Below are 14,853 nucleotides of genomic sequence, written 5' to 3'. Positions count from 1 at the left end.
GAATTATGTTTCCTTGTCTTGCATTGTTCTTCAGTCTCTTAAGAAGTATAGCATTGGTTAGATTAGATACCCTTTTAGTTTTCAAGATTGTAAGTGTCTGTTTCTAAAACTCTTGCTTTCTTTTTCAAGTTTTATCTCGGAATCGGGCATTGGTGAGCCTCTAGAATAATTTAACAAAATAGTGCTGTCTTCATCATTAGGATATGCATACAAAGAAAACAAAAATAAAAATGGCACTGTTGTTTACAGGCTCAGCTGCAAGCAGTGCTGTGCCAGATCAAATGGCAACAACTATCAGCTGATTAAATGCACTCAAGGTGGTCAACTAGAGAACCATAAAAGCAGGCAAATCAAGAGCATGAATAAATCAGGGAGATAAACACAATCAGAATTTTAACCCACAGTTTGGCATTTCATGTTCAGTTCTAATAATGACAAAGTAATATATTTCTATTATCATAAGAAGCCAAGTACCTTCTGCCAAAGACTGGTAAAGATCAACGGCCCATTTACGATCACTGATGGCTATGATCGATGCATAAAAACACAACTTTGCTGCTTGTCTCATTTTTCTTGGACTCTCAAACTGTGCTCATAAAGAGCAACTACACAGTATGTCCCATATTGTTCAGGATAAAACTGACAAGCAGACAAAACCTAAAGATGGCTAATTCTGGCCACGGTCTTTGATTTCACTGTCGGGCCAATCTCGAACACTCAGTGGCACTAGTTGGTGCTGGAGTCTCTGGCCTGCATGTCCCTAGTGCCTAATACTGCAATCTATATAGATAGGTCAAGGGCAAAACAAACATTTATGCAGCTTTTCTTGGACGTGGACCCCTCAACATAGAGATTCCAGTCATGCCCACAGCCAGAAAGGTATCACCGAGGCCTCTGCAGTACACGTTAGTATCTGATGTCTTCCAGACTGCACACCCATAGAGATCGTCCGAACACAGTATAAAACCAAATGTAAATATCCCTCTGAGGAAGGCGATGATGGGGCCACAAAAATCATGGCCATTGGAGAAAGTATTTCTACTTTGTACCGTAGAAAGTCTACATAACCTAAGAAGAAATAGGCAGGAATATATCTGGGTGTTGTCCTATTCACGAGTAGTGTCTCTCTCTAACATTGGTAAAATGCTCTTTAAAAAAGAGAATTGAAGGTAATGATAACCTGGAATCATTTTTGGTACAGTATGCATTGAGATTGTGACCCTCTTCCCCATGCCAGCTATCGAGTGGATCCTTATAGCTACTGAGAAGAATCTAAGCACAGCTGGCTTCCTCCACCGAGCGTGGTCAGATTTCTGTTGCCAAATGGTTTGCATGAAGTGTTTGGCTTACATAACAGTATAAGTAGGGCTCTATGAACCAAAATATAATTGGATTCTGAGTATTTTTGTAGCCATTTCAAAATGCCCTTGCTGTCAGCAAAACTCGTGAACAGAAGAATGAGTTCAGGACTTCATAGCATCCAGATGCACCCACAGAAAATTTATGGTGTGTCCCAGTTATTTTTTCGCAAGTAGTAAAATCAGCAAGTACAATATGTAGAAACCTAAATATGATGGGTCAATTACCTTTTGTAAGCACACTGCAGATTTAATTATTGGAGAATCAGTAACTGAACACCGTTCTGTTTATGAATAGGTAATTCATCTCATTTCATCCCATGCTACTCAAAATTTTGTTGAGCCATTATCAGGACCTGCTTCTGAGATCTTATTTGTTTCAAGTAATTCCTTTTGAATGAGCTCTAGTACCATTTCAAACTCCTGATTTTAAACTTTTAGCTGTCAAATCCAACATGGTTCACTTCTGTGAATTGAAATTCTCTGACAAACTTGGTACTTCATATGTGATTGTAATTTACTAGGGAAACCAATGTCTCAATTGCAGTGCTTAATATCGCAAAAGATAGTGGTACCTTTCATTATATTGGTATATATGGAAGAAATTAGTTTTTGCACGTCAAAGGAGCAATGCTGTTAAATCAAGAAATCAAACCACTTGAATCTTTGAAATAATTGAAACTAGCAATTCAAACACTGTTTCATTGTGTATTGGTTAAACAATTTATAACTTGTAGTTGCTGGCATTATCTATTGAGTTTAAACTACAGTTTATGGGTAAGCATGCTACTTCCATTGGTTTCCTTCAAGACATCCAGTAATCATCGAGTGAATTAACAGGAACTTCACATGGTTTATGCAAGTATGATCGCTAACACTTGATAGTTAAATTGTAAAAAGGTAAAAAAAAAGTCTTATGGAAGCTTTATAATTGGCAACCAATTTGTCAACTAGCTAGTAACCAAGGTAGCAGTATGAAGTAAGTGTGTACCGTAAACTGTAACCTTACTGTATGCAAGTTAAAGTGAATAGAAGAGTGGCATCTACCAGACTTGGATGCAATGGGACGTACAAAAGTTTGCATAAGGTTTGAACATTGTGTGCGAGGATTTGACTCCTGGGTATCTTGTAAAGATATGAATATTGTCATGACTGCATTAACTACCATTATGTAAGTGTTTCTTCTTGGATCCAAGAATGGCCTACATGTGGTTATATTGCTGATCTCTTTAAATATTTATGGCTATGACCACTGGGAGTTGAACTCTGACTAAACTCACAATAGCATTTTTTCCCATTGATTTGCCGTCTAATTTTAGAACATGTACGTAAATTCTGATACATAATTTGTTCTTATTTTAGTAACTTTTTTTGAATTCAGATTAATCAGGACAGTGAGGGAATTTGAGACAACTATTTGGGGAAAGCAGAGAGGTTAGAGCTCTACGGAGGAACAGAGATTCTGTAGCAAAATGGATTTTTGCCTGTGTTGAATTTGTTAACTTATTCTTGTATTGCTAGGATCAGCATGTAAGGGGTTAACTCCCAAGGCTACACGTAGTATTTTTGTCAGAAGGCCATTGGCTGAACTAATGGGCCAGAAATTCGGGTCCCCACGGGTGAGTACGCGCTGGGTACTCGCGCGTAGGCCCAACGAAAGTGCCGGTTTCGTGCATGCACGGGAAACTGGAACTTCCGTTCCCTTAAAGGAAGGGGTTCACAGATCGAACGCGTGCGCCGGAGAGGCAGCGCGTACGCCTGGCACTTCTGTTTTTTTGTAGGTTTCTCCGGGAGGGTAAGTCTCCAGCAGCTAAGCTTTTAAAAAGCAGTCGCAAGGCCTGCTTTTAACAAGGTAAGTGGTGAATTAAGTTAAATTAAAACATTTTTTCCACAGGTTTATTATTTTTAAATACTTAAAGAAAGGTAAGTTTATTTTTAGCCCCGTTAGAAACTGTAATTTTTTTCCAAAATTTAAATTATTGTTTAAAGTAGTTATTATGTAATTTATAGTTATTTTAAAAATGGGATTAAAAAAAAAATGTATTTGAAGTTTGTGATGTTTTGGGGCTGAGTTGTATTCATAGATTTGACAGCTCTTCCTGTCAAATCTATGAATACAGATTCCCTGCTACCATTGGCTCCCCATGGCCCACGTGATCCCAGGGGGCGCTTCGAACTAACTGCGCCCCTGGGATACGCAAGCACTGCGTGCCGGCAGTTGGAGGAGGCCCAGGATCGGAATCCCACGCGGGCCCACAGCACAACGGCCGGCACGCTAGGTAACTGCAGGTCGGAGGCTTGCACCCGCGGGAAGCCTCCGACCCGAATTTCTGGGCCAATATGTTTGCCTATTAATTTATCTGGGGTGTAAATTTGTTTTAGCTTCCACATGGTGATTTGAAGCGTTAGTTAATCATCTGGGGGTGGGTGTGGGGGGGAGGGGGGAGCCAATATTTGCAATCTCAAACTTCTTGTGGCTTTGTTAGAGATGGTTTATTGTTCTACTGGAGTACCGCTACAATACCTGGTTGCATAAGGTCCCATGATAAATTTACACAGTGTGGGGGTGGGGGGACTAGGCAGAGTCCTAGAAGCTCTTTGGTCATATATCAAAGGGTAGACTGTCAATCCATGGGTTGTGACTTGGTTTGACAGCTATTTCTGAGACTGAGAAAGAGGCAGGTCCTTGATTGGCCAGAGCCCTCTGTGTTTGATAGTTTGCTGGTCAGAGGCAACTTCTCTCATATTTCCGGTGGCAGTTCTGAGTGAGAGCAAGACACTGTGAAAAGGAAATCAGCGTGTTGATTGTAACTTGCACTCGGCTGTAAGGCTGGGTGGTTTAAAGATAAAGGGATTCGGGCAAGTTTGAAGTTATGGTATGTTAACTTATAGTTAGAGATGGTTAGACATATTAGTTAGATAAAGCAGAGTTGTGCCATATTGTTTTAATATACAGAAGAATGTAAGGAAATATATATTGTCACTTTTGTTAAGATTTATGCGGTTTGTTCATGTGTTTTAAGTAAATAAAGCAGTATTGGTTTGAAGCTGGTGTCTCGACTCGGTAGAGTTTATTCTGTGTGCTGTCTGTAAAGATTGGAGAATTCGCGTGGCATGTGACACATTCCAGTAGCCGATGCACTGAATAAGGGTTCTCTGTTACAATCCACACTGTCATACCGGCATTTATCGAGATATTGGGCAGAAAAAGGTGCAGTTTGGATCATGGGGGAAATGAGTGTAAAAACCCCCAAACTCTTGACAGTTTCACATACAAGCAAAAGCTCCTATTTCACTGATTTTTGAGAATTTCATGGTTTTCCTTTTTCAACTGATTTAGCTCTATTTATTGCGATAATCCTCAGTACAGTTCTGAGTGATAAATCAAAGGAATTGGGGCCAACAGTTGTATTTTTGATTTTTTTCTGTTCAATGCTAATAGATGCTTTTCAAAGTAAAAAAAAATTCAATGCCATTTGCCGCCATTAGATAAAAGCACTTTAGTGAGCAACAACTAGCTTGAAATTAATATGTAAGCACACCTGAATACATTGTGTGTGTTTGTGTGGCGCTGTGGCTTCCGCTGCTATTTTTCACCCTTCATGAACTTGAGCTCATCCAAAACTCTGCCTATATCCTAATTCGTACCAAGTCTCGTTCACCCATCACCACAGTGCTCGCTGACCTACATTGGCTCCCGGTCTGGCAACGCCTTGATTTGAACAATTCTCATCCTTGTTTTCAAATCCCTCCATGGCTTAGTCCCTCCCTATTTCTGTAACCTCCTCCAGCCCTACAACCCTCTGAGATCGCTACGCTCATCCAATTCTGGCCTTTTGCAAATCCCCGATTTTAATCGCTCCACCATAGGCATCCGTGCCTTCAGCTGCCTAGGCCCTAAGCTCTGGAATTCTCTCTGTAGACCTCTTCACCTCTCTCTCCTTTTAAGTCGCTCCTTAAAACCTACCTCTTTGTTCAAGCTTTTGGTCACCTGCCCTAATATGGCTCGGTATCAAATTTTGTTTGATAACACGCCTGTGAAGCGCCTTGGGATATTTTACTATGTTAAAGGCGCTATATAAATGCAAGTTGTTGTGTGTATATATTTTAGATGTGTTCTGCAAATTGTGTTCAGAAAAATCAATAAATCTGAACTGAACAGATCTGGAACATATGAATCAAACTACTGTTGAAGTATTAGGGACATATGAAAACAACAAATCTACTGTGAAGAGTTTGCAAAATCTACAAATAAACATAACATAAGAAATAGGAGCAGGAGTAGGCCATTTGACCCTTCGAGCCTGCTCCGCCATTCAGTAAGATCATGGCTGATCTTCTCCCTCATCTCCACTTTCCTTGATTCCCTTAATATTCAAAAATCTATTGATCTCTGTCTTGACTATACTCAACGACTGAGCCTCCACAGCCCTCTGGGTTAGAGAATTCCAAAGATTCACCACCCTCTGAGTGAAGAAATTTCTCTTCATCTCAGTCCTAAATGGCCAGCCCCTTATTCTGAGACTTTGAACCCTGGTTCTAGACTCCCCAGCTAACCTTAAAACAACAACATCTTGTATTTATATAGTGCCTTTAATGTAGTAAAATATTAGGGCAGATTGGTCAAAGTGGTAGGTTTTAAGGAGCATCTTAAAGGAGGAAAGAGAGGTAGAGAGGCGGGGTGAGGTTTAAGAGGGAATTTCAGAGCATAATGGTTGAGCGATTAAAATCGGGAATGCTCAAGAGGCCAGAATTAGAGGAGCGCAGATATTGCGGAGGGTTGTGGGACTGGAGGAGATTACAGAGATGGGGAGTGGTGAGGCCATGGCGGGACTTGGTGCGAGTTAGGCAGCAGAGTTTTGGATGACCTCAAGTTTACATAGGTAGAACGTGGGAGACCCACCTGTTACTTGAAGAAACTCATTCCAACAGGCTACAACCCTCCAACAAGCACGTATGCATATAACTTCTAGAAATTTTTGATCACTGAAGACTGGCCATCCACAGTGTATGCCTGGATTTGCGTTTTTTTTAAGCCTCGTTCCCTCCAGTGGAACGTTAATGACAACATAACCTCAGAGAAACCAGGAGAAGTAATTGGAATTTGTGTTTATATATTAAACGGCAAACAAAGCGAAGCATGAATTTTTCAAGGTCATTTTCCTTTAGGTATTATATTCAAGGAGTCATTTACAGCATTTACGTGTGTAACAAATAAAACTTTAAGCAATGGCAGATTTTAAAGTGATGTCTTATATTTTGTAATGTAAATGATTGTAGCATAATTTTTTATTTGTTTACGGTAACACTTGTTCAAATAGGTAGCAATTTGTGGAAAGAAAGACTTGCATTTATATAGTGCCTTTCACGACCACCAAACATCTCGAAGCGCTTTACAGCCAATGAAGTACTTTTGAAGTGGAGTCACTTTTGTAATAAGGACTGTAACATTCAAATAAGTTCTCAATAAAAGTCCTCAGTTTAAACTGTTATACCGAGAGGTTCTGCTTCAATAATTACCTTCTCTATCAAAAGCCTTGGCCTAAACAGATGCATAGTCAAGATTTGCTCTCCCATATTACATGCAGAGGTTTATCTAAGTCAGTGGTTCTCAAACCTTTTTGGTTGAAGGACCGCTTTTCAAATGGATTAGTAATCACGGACCCCTCTTCTAAATTATAATATATAATACTCATAATATGAAAGTGCTGCATGTAAAGAGTGTTTTAATAATGCTTTTAAGAAAATGAGTATTTACTTACAGATGTCAGTGAGATGGGTGTGCCTGCTTCTCACACCAATTCTAGGTGCCCCACAGCAACAGATGGCCACCCTATTAGCCACTTAGTACTGGACAATTTTTAAAGCCAACAGCAGGCTGGCCAAGGTGAGTGAGGGCACGAGCACCCATGCACGTGCTGGGTGCTGCTGGAAGCATGACTCGCTGTCAATGTTCCCTGTAATTTTTTGGGGGGTCGTGCAGCCCCCTTTAATGGGCTGTGGGCCCATTAAAAATTCTGTGCATGCACATTTTTTCAATTTAAAAGCTGGCTCACTGGCTGCGTGGGACCCCTAGAGCGCCGTGCAGCTTAAAGGTAACCTCACTCACCACCGTACTGTCCCACTGGCATGTTCTGTAACAGCTGCACTGTGGGATTGTACGTGTTTGAACACGTTCAGGTGCGTGTTTGAAGGGTCCGGCAGGCGCTCTGACCACTTGTCAGGAGGATGGCACAGAGTCACGGTGCCCGGGAGAGGAATCTGCCCCACCGGCAGGGCGTGTACGTTGCAAGGTGAGAGCGAGCTGTGGCCCTCTGAGGAGGTGGGCCCAGCTGTTGAGAACAATTCGCAAGAACTGAATCAGTGTCGATTTTATAAAGAGGAGTAGGCTTGAAGTTACCACCTGTCGTGAACCTCTAGAAAGTCTCTGCAAACCCCCCAGGGATCCGTGGACCCCAGTTTGAGAACCATTGATTTAGTGACGTAACCTGCAGTGGGTAAGGAAAACTCTCTCTTTCCCCCCCCCCCCCCCCCCAAAGGAGCCAATCAACAAAACACTTTGCTGTCTGAGATGATTTACAAATTAGCAATATTTTTCATTGAAGGTTCCTCCAACGTAACCACTGACTCACTCTGAACAACAGTATGGGAGAGCTAATCTATTTTTATATCTCTTTCTCTTTCATCCCGCCTGCCACACTACAGATATCACACATGTAATGAATATAATAAATGTATATAATATCCCCCACCCTCTAATGTCACCTCACATGAAGACCACACTTAGTCTTGAATTCTCATGTGCGACCAAGTTTGTATTCATAAGCCACCAAGAAATAAGAATTGAAGAAGTCGGGAGCACATGAATCAGAAGCGAAGGAAATGGTTAGAAAAACTACCAATGAAGAACTAGTAAGGAGCAGAAAATTGAGCAACCAAATTACTCTTTTTTTAAAAAAAAAAAACAAAAAAAAAACTGCCAGTTCTGGACTGGCTAGCAGCAGGAAGGAACCAAATAAATTACAAAATATCATGGTGTTATTTGAGTTAGCATTTTGAATTTTTCCTACTGTTGAAAATATTCTGATAACATTAACATTTATAACACAAGGGACCCATAAGAAATTAATTTTGAATAAAATGTCTATTTTTGCTTCAAGTTGCCTGTACATTGTTGTAGATACCTAGAAAAGAACTTTCCTTTGAAACCTACTCCTGTATTGGGAGCCTGATGCTCAGTTCTCCGATGGTTGGGGTTAGGCTTGTGGCTCCTCCCTGCACCACTTTTTGGGATGCGGTATTCGAGATTAGGAGAACATTCCTGCAGTGATAGAATATGTTGACCATCAAGTCTACTAATAACTTTTAGATTTTTCAATTTCACCCATTGCTACTATCAGCATCAATTGCAGAGTATTTCTGTCACCTTTTTTTTCTCTTACCTAAATTTAATTTCAACTGCCTCAGTCCATCTATTTAAATATTTTATTTTTTATTATCTTGACTGCCTCTTCAGCTTCGACTGCTCCCACCCCCTCCATCTCCCCAGTTAGGTATGTGAGAATTTGATCAGCTTGCATTGAGTGTCTGTCCAGGTGCTTAATATAAATTAGAAACTGGGGTTCCAACACTAATGCCTGGAGCACCACACTTAGTACTTCTGCATCTCCATTCACCTTCCTCTAACCATTATGTGCTGCTTCCTACTCTTTAGCCAATTTATTATCCATTCTCTTTCCTTGAATCCAGTTGCTTTAAGTTTAAGTAGCGACCTTTCATGTGGAACTTTGTCAAAAGATTTTTAGAATTCCAAGCACACCCATGTCGCATAGATTTCCACAGTCCACTTGGGATGTCACTTCCTCAAAAAAAAAAAAGCCAAGGAGATTGGTTAAGTGGGATCTTCCCCTTCAGAAGCTAGGTAGGTGGCTGGTTAATAGGTAACTATTCTGATAATCCTCACGTTTACTCCTTATTTAATATTTTATCTGGTATTGATAGAAGACTCTCGTCTTACTAAGAGTAAGGGTCTGTAGTTGCCTGATTCTGTTTTTTCACTTTTTCTAAAAGCATATGCTGCAGGTTTCCAATCTAGTGCTATTCCCCCTCCAACACCTCACGCATCTCATTCTGGTCTCTCAAGTAGACAAGGATATATGTTCTCCATTCTTGAGGATTTGTTTTCGTTTTGAACTTTTTAAGCTTTTCGAAGAGCACTTCCATTGATGTTAGAAACACAGAAAAAAATATAAGAACAGGAGTAGGCAAGTCAACCCCTCAAGCCTGTTCTGTCACTCAGTTAGATCATGGCTGATCTATACATCACTCCATTTACCCGCCTTTGTTTTATATCCCTTGTTAGTACCCTTGCCTAACAAAAATCTATCGATCTTAGTCTTCATAGCAACATAGGAATATGTTGGTCATTAAGCCTACATGGATTATCTCTACTTATGCAGAGTGTATAACAAATGTTTCCTCCAGTGAATAATGACAGGAAGTAATCTTCGAATATAATTATTTTATTTTCGTTATCAATTTTGGCCTTATTAGCATTCTTTAGAGTGCCTATTTGCAAAGGGAAAAGTAAGAACTCAAATTATGTCCTTTATAAAAGTGGAGTAGATTAGCCTAGAACATAAGAAATAGGAGCAGGAGTTGCCATTCAACGATACCATGGCTGATCATCTACCTCCGCTCCACTGTCCTGCACTATCCCCATATCCCTTGATTCGCTTAATATCCAATAAATTATCGCTCTCTGTCTTGAATATAGTCGTCGCCTGAGCCTCCACAGCCCTCTGGGGTAGAGAATTCCAAAGATTCACCACCCTCTGAGTGAAGAAATTTCTCCTCATCTCAGTCCTAAATGGCCAACCCCTTATTCTGAGACTGTGACCCCCTCATTCTAGACTCCCCAGCCAGGGGAAACATCCTCCCTGCATCTACCCTGTCGAGCCCTGTAAGAATTTTGTATGTTTCAATGAGATCACCGCTCATTCTTCTAAACCCTAGAGAATATAGGCCTAGTCGACTCAATCTCTCCTCATAGGACAATCCCCCCCATCCCAGGAATCAGTCTGATGAACCTTTGTTGCACTCCCTCTATGGCAAGTATATCCTTCCTTGGGTAAGGAGACCAAAACACTACACAGTACTCCAGGTGTGGTCTCGCCAGGGCCCTATATAATTGCAGTAAGACATCTTTACTCTTATACTCAAATCCTCTTGTAATAAAGGCCAACATAGCATTTGCTTTCCTAATTACTTGCTGTTACCTGCATGTTAACTTTCAGTGATTTGTGTACAAGGACACCTAGGTCCCTCTGAACACCAACATTTCCCAATCTTTCACCATTTTAAAAAATACTCTGCTTTTCTATTTTTCCTACCAAAGTGGCTAACTTCACATTTTGCCACATTATATTCCATTTTGCCACGTTCTTGCCCACTCACTTTGCCTGTCTATATCCCCTTGAAGCCTCTTTGCATCCTCCTCATAACTCACATTCCCACCTAGCTTTATATCATCAGCAAACTTGGGTATATTACATTGGTCCCCTCATCCAAATCATTGATATAGATTGTGAATAGCTGAGGCCCAAGCACTGATCCTTGCGGTACCCCACTAGTTACAGCCTGCCAACCCGAAAATGACGCATTTATTCCTACTCTCTGTTTTCTGTCCGTTAACCAATCCTCAATCCATGCTAGGACATTACCCCCAATCCCATGAGCCCAAATTTTGTTTAATAACCTCTTGTGTGGCACCTTATTGAATGCCTTCTGAAAATCCAAATACACCACATCCACTGGTTCGCCCTTATCTATTCGGCTAGTTACAACCTCAAAGAACTCTAACAGATTTTTCAAACACGAGTTCCTTTTCATAAGTCAGTGTTGACACTATTATTATTTTCCAAGTGCCCTGTCACCACGTCCTTAATAGATTCTAGCATTTTCCCTACTACTGATGCCCGGTGAACTGGTCTGTAGTTCCCCGTTTTCTTTTTCCCTCCTTTCTTAAATAGTGGGGTTACATTTGCTACCTTCCAATCCGCGGAAACCGTTCTAGAATCTATGGAATTTTGGAAAATGACAACCAATGGATCCACTATCTCTCTAGCCACCTCTTTCAAAACCTAGGATGTAGGCCATCAGTTCCAGGGGATTTATCGGCTTTCAGTCCCATTAATTTCTCCAGTACTTTTTTTTTTTTTACTAACACTAATTTCTTTCAGTTCCTCATTCTTGCTAGAGCCTTGGTTCTCCAATGTTTCCGGGAAATTTTTGCTGCATCTTCCGTGAAGACAGGCGCAAAGTATTTGTTTAGTTTTGCTGCCATTTCCTTATTCCCCATTATTTCTCCTCTCTCAGCCTGTAAGGGACCCAAGTTTACTTTTGCTAATCTTGTCCTTTTTACATACCTATAGAAACTTTTACAGTCTGTTTCTATGTCTCTCGCCAATTTACTCTCATTCTATTTTCCCTTTATCGATTTACTTGGTCCTCCTTTTTCGGGGTGGCAGGCGGTGACTAGCGGGGTACTGCAGGGATCAGTGCTTGGGCCCCAGCTATTCAGAATATATATCAATGATTTGGATGAGGGAACCAAATGTAATATTTCCAGGTTTGCTGACGACACGAAACTAGGAGGGGTTGTGAGGAGGATGCAAAGAGGCTTCAAGGCGATTTAGACAAGTTGAGTGAGTGGGCAAATACGTGGCAGATGCAGTATAACGTGGATAAATGTGAAGATATCCACTTCGGTAGGAAAAACAGAAAGGCAGTGTATTATTTAAATGGTGATAGATTGGGAAATGTTGATGTACAAAGGGACCTGGGTGTCCTTGTACACCAGTCACTAAAAGCAAACATGCCGGTGCAGCAAGCAGTTAGGAAGGCAAATGGCATGTTGGCCTTCATTGCAAGAGGATTTGAGTACAGGAGCAAGGATGTCTTACTACAGTTGTACAGGGCCTGGAGTACTGTGTGCAGTTTTGGTCTCCTTACCTAAGAAAGGATATACTTGCCATAGAGGGAGTGCAGTGAAGGTTCTCCAGACTGATTCCTGGGATGGTGGGACTGTCGTATGAGGAGAGATTGGGTCGACTAGGCCTGTATTCACTGGAGTTTAGCAGAATGAGAGGGGATCTCATTGAAACGTATAAAATTCTGACAGGGCTAGACAGACTGGATGCAGGGAGGATGTTTCCCCTGGCTGGGGGGTCTAGAACGAGGGGTCACAGTCTCAGGATACGGGGTAGGACATTTAGGACTGAGATGAGAAATTTCTTCACTCAGAGGGTGGTGAACCTGTGGAATTCTCTACCACAGAAGGCTGTGGAGGCCAAGTCACTGAATATATTTAAGAAGGCGATATATAGATTTCTAGACACCAGACATCAAGGGGTATGGGGAAAGAGCAGGAATATGGTATTGAGATAGAGGATCAGCCATGATCATATTGAATGGCAGAGCAGGCTCGAAGGGCTGAATGGCCTGCTCCTGCTCCTATTTTTCTATGTTTCTATTCTATAATCCTCCCAATTCTCAGACTTGCTACTCTATTTGACAACATTATAACCCTCTTCCTTTAATCTAATACTATCTTTAATTTCTTTTGTTAGCCACGGTCGGACCATTTTTCCCTTGGTGTTTTTATTCCTTACGGGAATGTATATTCATTGCGAATTATAAATTATTTCTTTAAATGTTTGCCATTGCTTTTCTACTGTCATATCTTTTAACCTGGTTTTTAAAAAATATTTGTTCATGCGATGTAGGCGTCGCTGGCAAGGTCAGCATTTATTGCCCATCCCTAGTTGCCCTTGAGAAGGTGGTGGTGAGCCGCCGCCGCCTTGAACCACTGCAGTCTGTGTGGTGAAGGTACTCCCACAGTACTGTTAGGGAGGGAGTTCCAGGATTTTGACCCAGCGACGAGGAAGGATCAGCAATATACTTCCAAGTCAGGATGGTATGTGACTTGGAGGGGAACTTGGAGGTGGTGGTGTTCCCATGCGCCTGCTACCCTTGTCCTTCTAGGTGGTAGAGATCGTGGGTTTGGGAGGTGCTGCCAGAGAAGCCTTGGCGAATTGCTGCAGTGCATCTTGTAGATGGTACACACTGCGGCCACGGTACGCCGCTGATGGAGATAGTGAATGTTTAAGGTGGTGGATGGGGTGCCAATCAAGTGGGCTGCTTTGTCTTGGATGGTGTCGAGCTTCTTGAGTGTTGTTGGAGCTGCACTCATCAGTGGAGAGTATTCCATCACACGCCTGACTTGTGCCTTGTAGATGGTGGAAAGGCTTTGGGGAATCAGGAGGTGAGACACTTGCCGCAGAATACCCAGCCTCGGACCTGCTCTTGTTGACACAGTATTTATGTGGCTGGTCCAGTTAAGTTTCTGGTCAATGGTGACCCCCCAGGATATTGATGGTGGGGGATTTGGTGATGGCCGTGCTGTTGAATATCAAGGGACGATGGTTAGATGCTCGCTTGTTGGAGATAGTCATTGCCTGGCACTTGTGTGGCGCGAGTGTTACCTGCCACTTATCAGCCCAAGCCTGAATGTCGTCCAGGACTTGCTGTATGCGGGCATGAACTGCTTCATTATCTGCGGAGTTGCGAATGGCACTGAACACTGTGCAGTCATCAGCGAACATCCCCACTTCTGACCTCATGATGGACGGAAGGTCATTGATGGAGCCTCTGAAGATGGTTGGGCCTAGGACACTGCCCTGAGGAACTCCGGCAGCGATGTCCTGGGGCTGTGGTGATTGACCTCCAACCACCATAACCATCTTCCTCTGTGCTAGGTATGACTCCAGACAGTGGAGAGTTTTCCCCCTGATTCCCAGTGACTTCAGTTTTAGTAGAGCTCCTTGATGCCACACTCGGTCAAATGCTGCCTTGCTGTCAAGGGCAGACACTCTCACGTCTAGAATTCAGCTCTTTTGTCCATGTTTGAGGTTTGGAGCCGTGTGGTCCTGGCGGAACTCAAGCTGGGCATCAGTGAGCAGGTTATTGGTGAGTAAGTGATGCTTGATAGCATTGTCGACGATATCTTCCATCACTTTGTTAATGATTGGGAGTAGACTGATGGGGCGGTAATTGGCTGGAGTTGATTTGTCCTGCTTTTTGAGGACAGGACCTACCTGGGCAGTTTTCCACATTGTCGGATACATGCCATTGTTATAGCTGTACTGGAACAGCTTGGCTAGAGGTGCGGCTAGTTCTGGAGCACAAGTCTTCAGCTTGACAGCCGGGATGTTGTTGTGGCCCACAGCCTTTGCTGTTTCCATTACATTCAGCCCTTTCTTGATATCACGTGGAGTGAATCAAATTGGCTGAAGACTGGCTTGTGTGGTGGTGGAGACCTCGGGCGGCGGCCGATATGGATCATCCACTCGGCATTGCTGACTGAAGATGCTTGCAAACGCTTCAGCTTTGTCTTTTGCACTCCCGTGCTGGGCTCCACCATCATTGAGGATAG

At 42.2% G+C, this 14,853-nt stretch overlaps 1 protein-coding gene across 2 annotated transcripts in view; it reads left to right on the top strand.

Annotated features, from left to right (window-relative positions):
* The window catches only part of kcmf1 (potassium channel modulatory factor 1), a 238,340-nt gene that overhangs the window by 48,737 nt on the left and 174,750 nt on the right, over nt 1-14,853 (top strand). The gene's annotated exons all lie outside the window — the stretch shown is intronic.

This window comes from Somniosus microcephalus, chromosome 1 (genome assembly GCF_052327205.1).
Source record: "Somniosus microcephalus isolate GS21.2 chromosome 1, FLI_Smic_1.0, whole genome shotgun sequence".
Lineage (NCBI taxonomy): Eukaryota > Metazoa > Chordata > Chondrichthyes > Squaliformes > Somniosidae > Somniosus > Somniosus microcephalus.
This window is presented reverse-complemented; position numbering and strand designations above follow the sequence as displayed.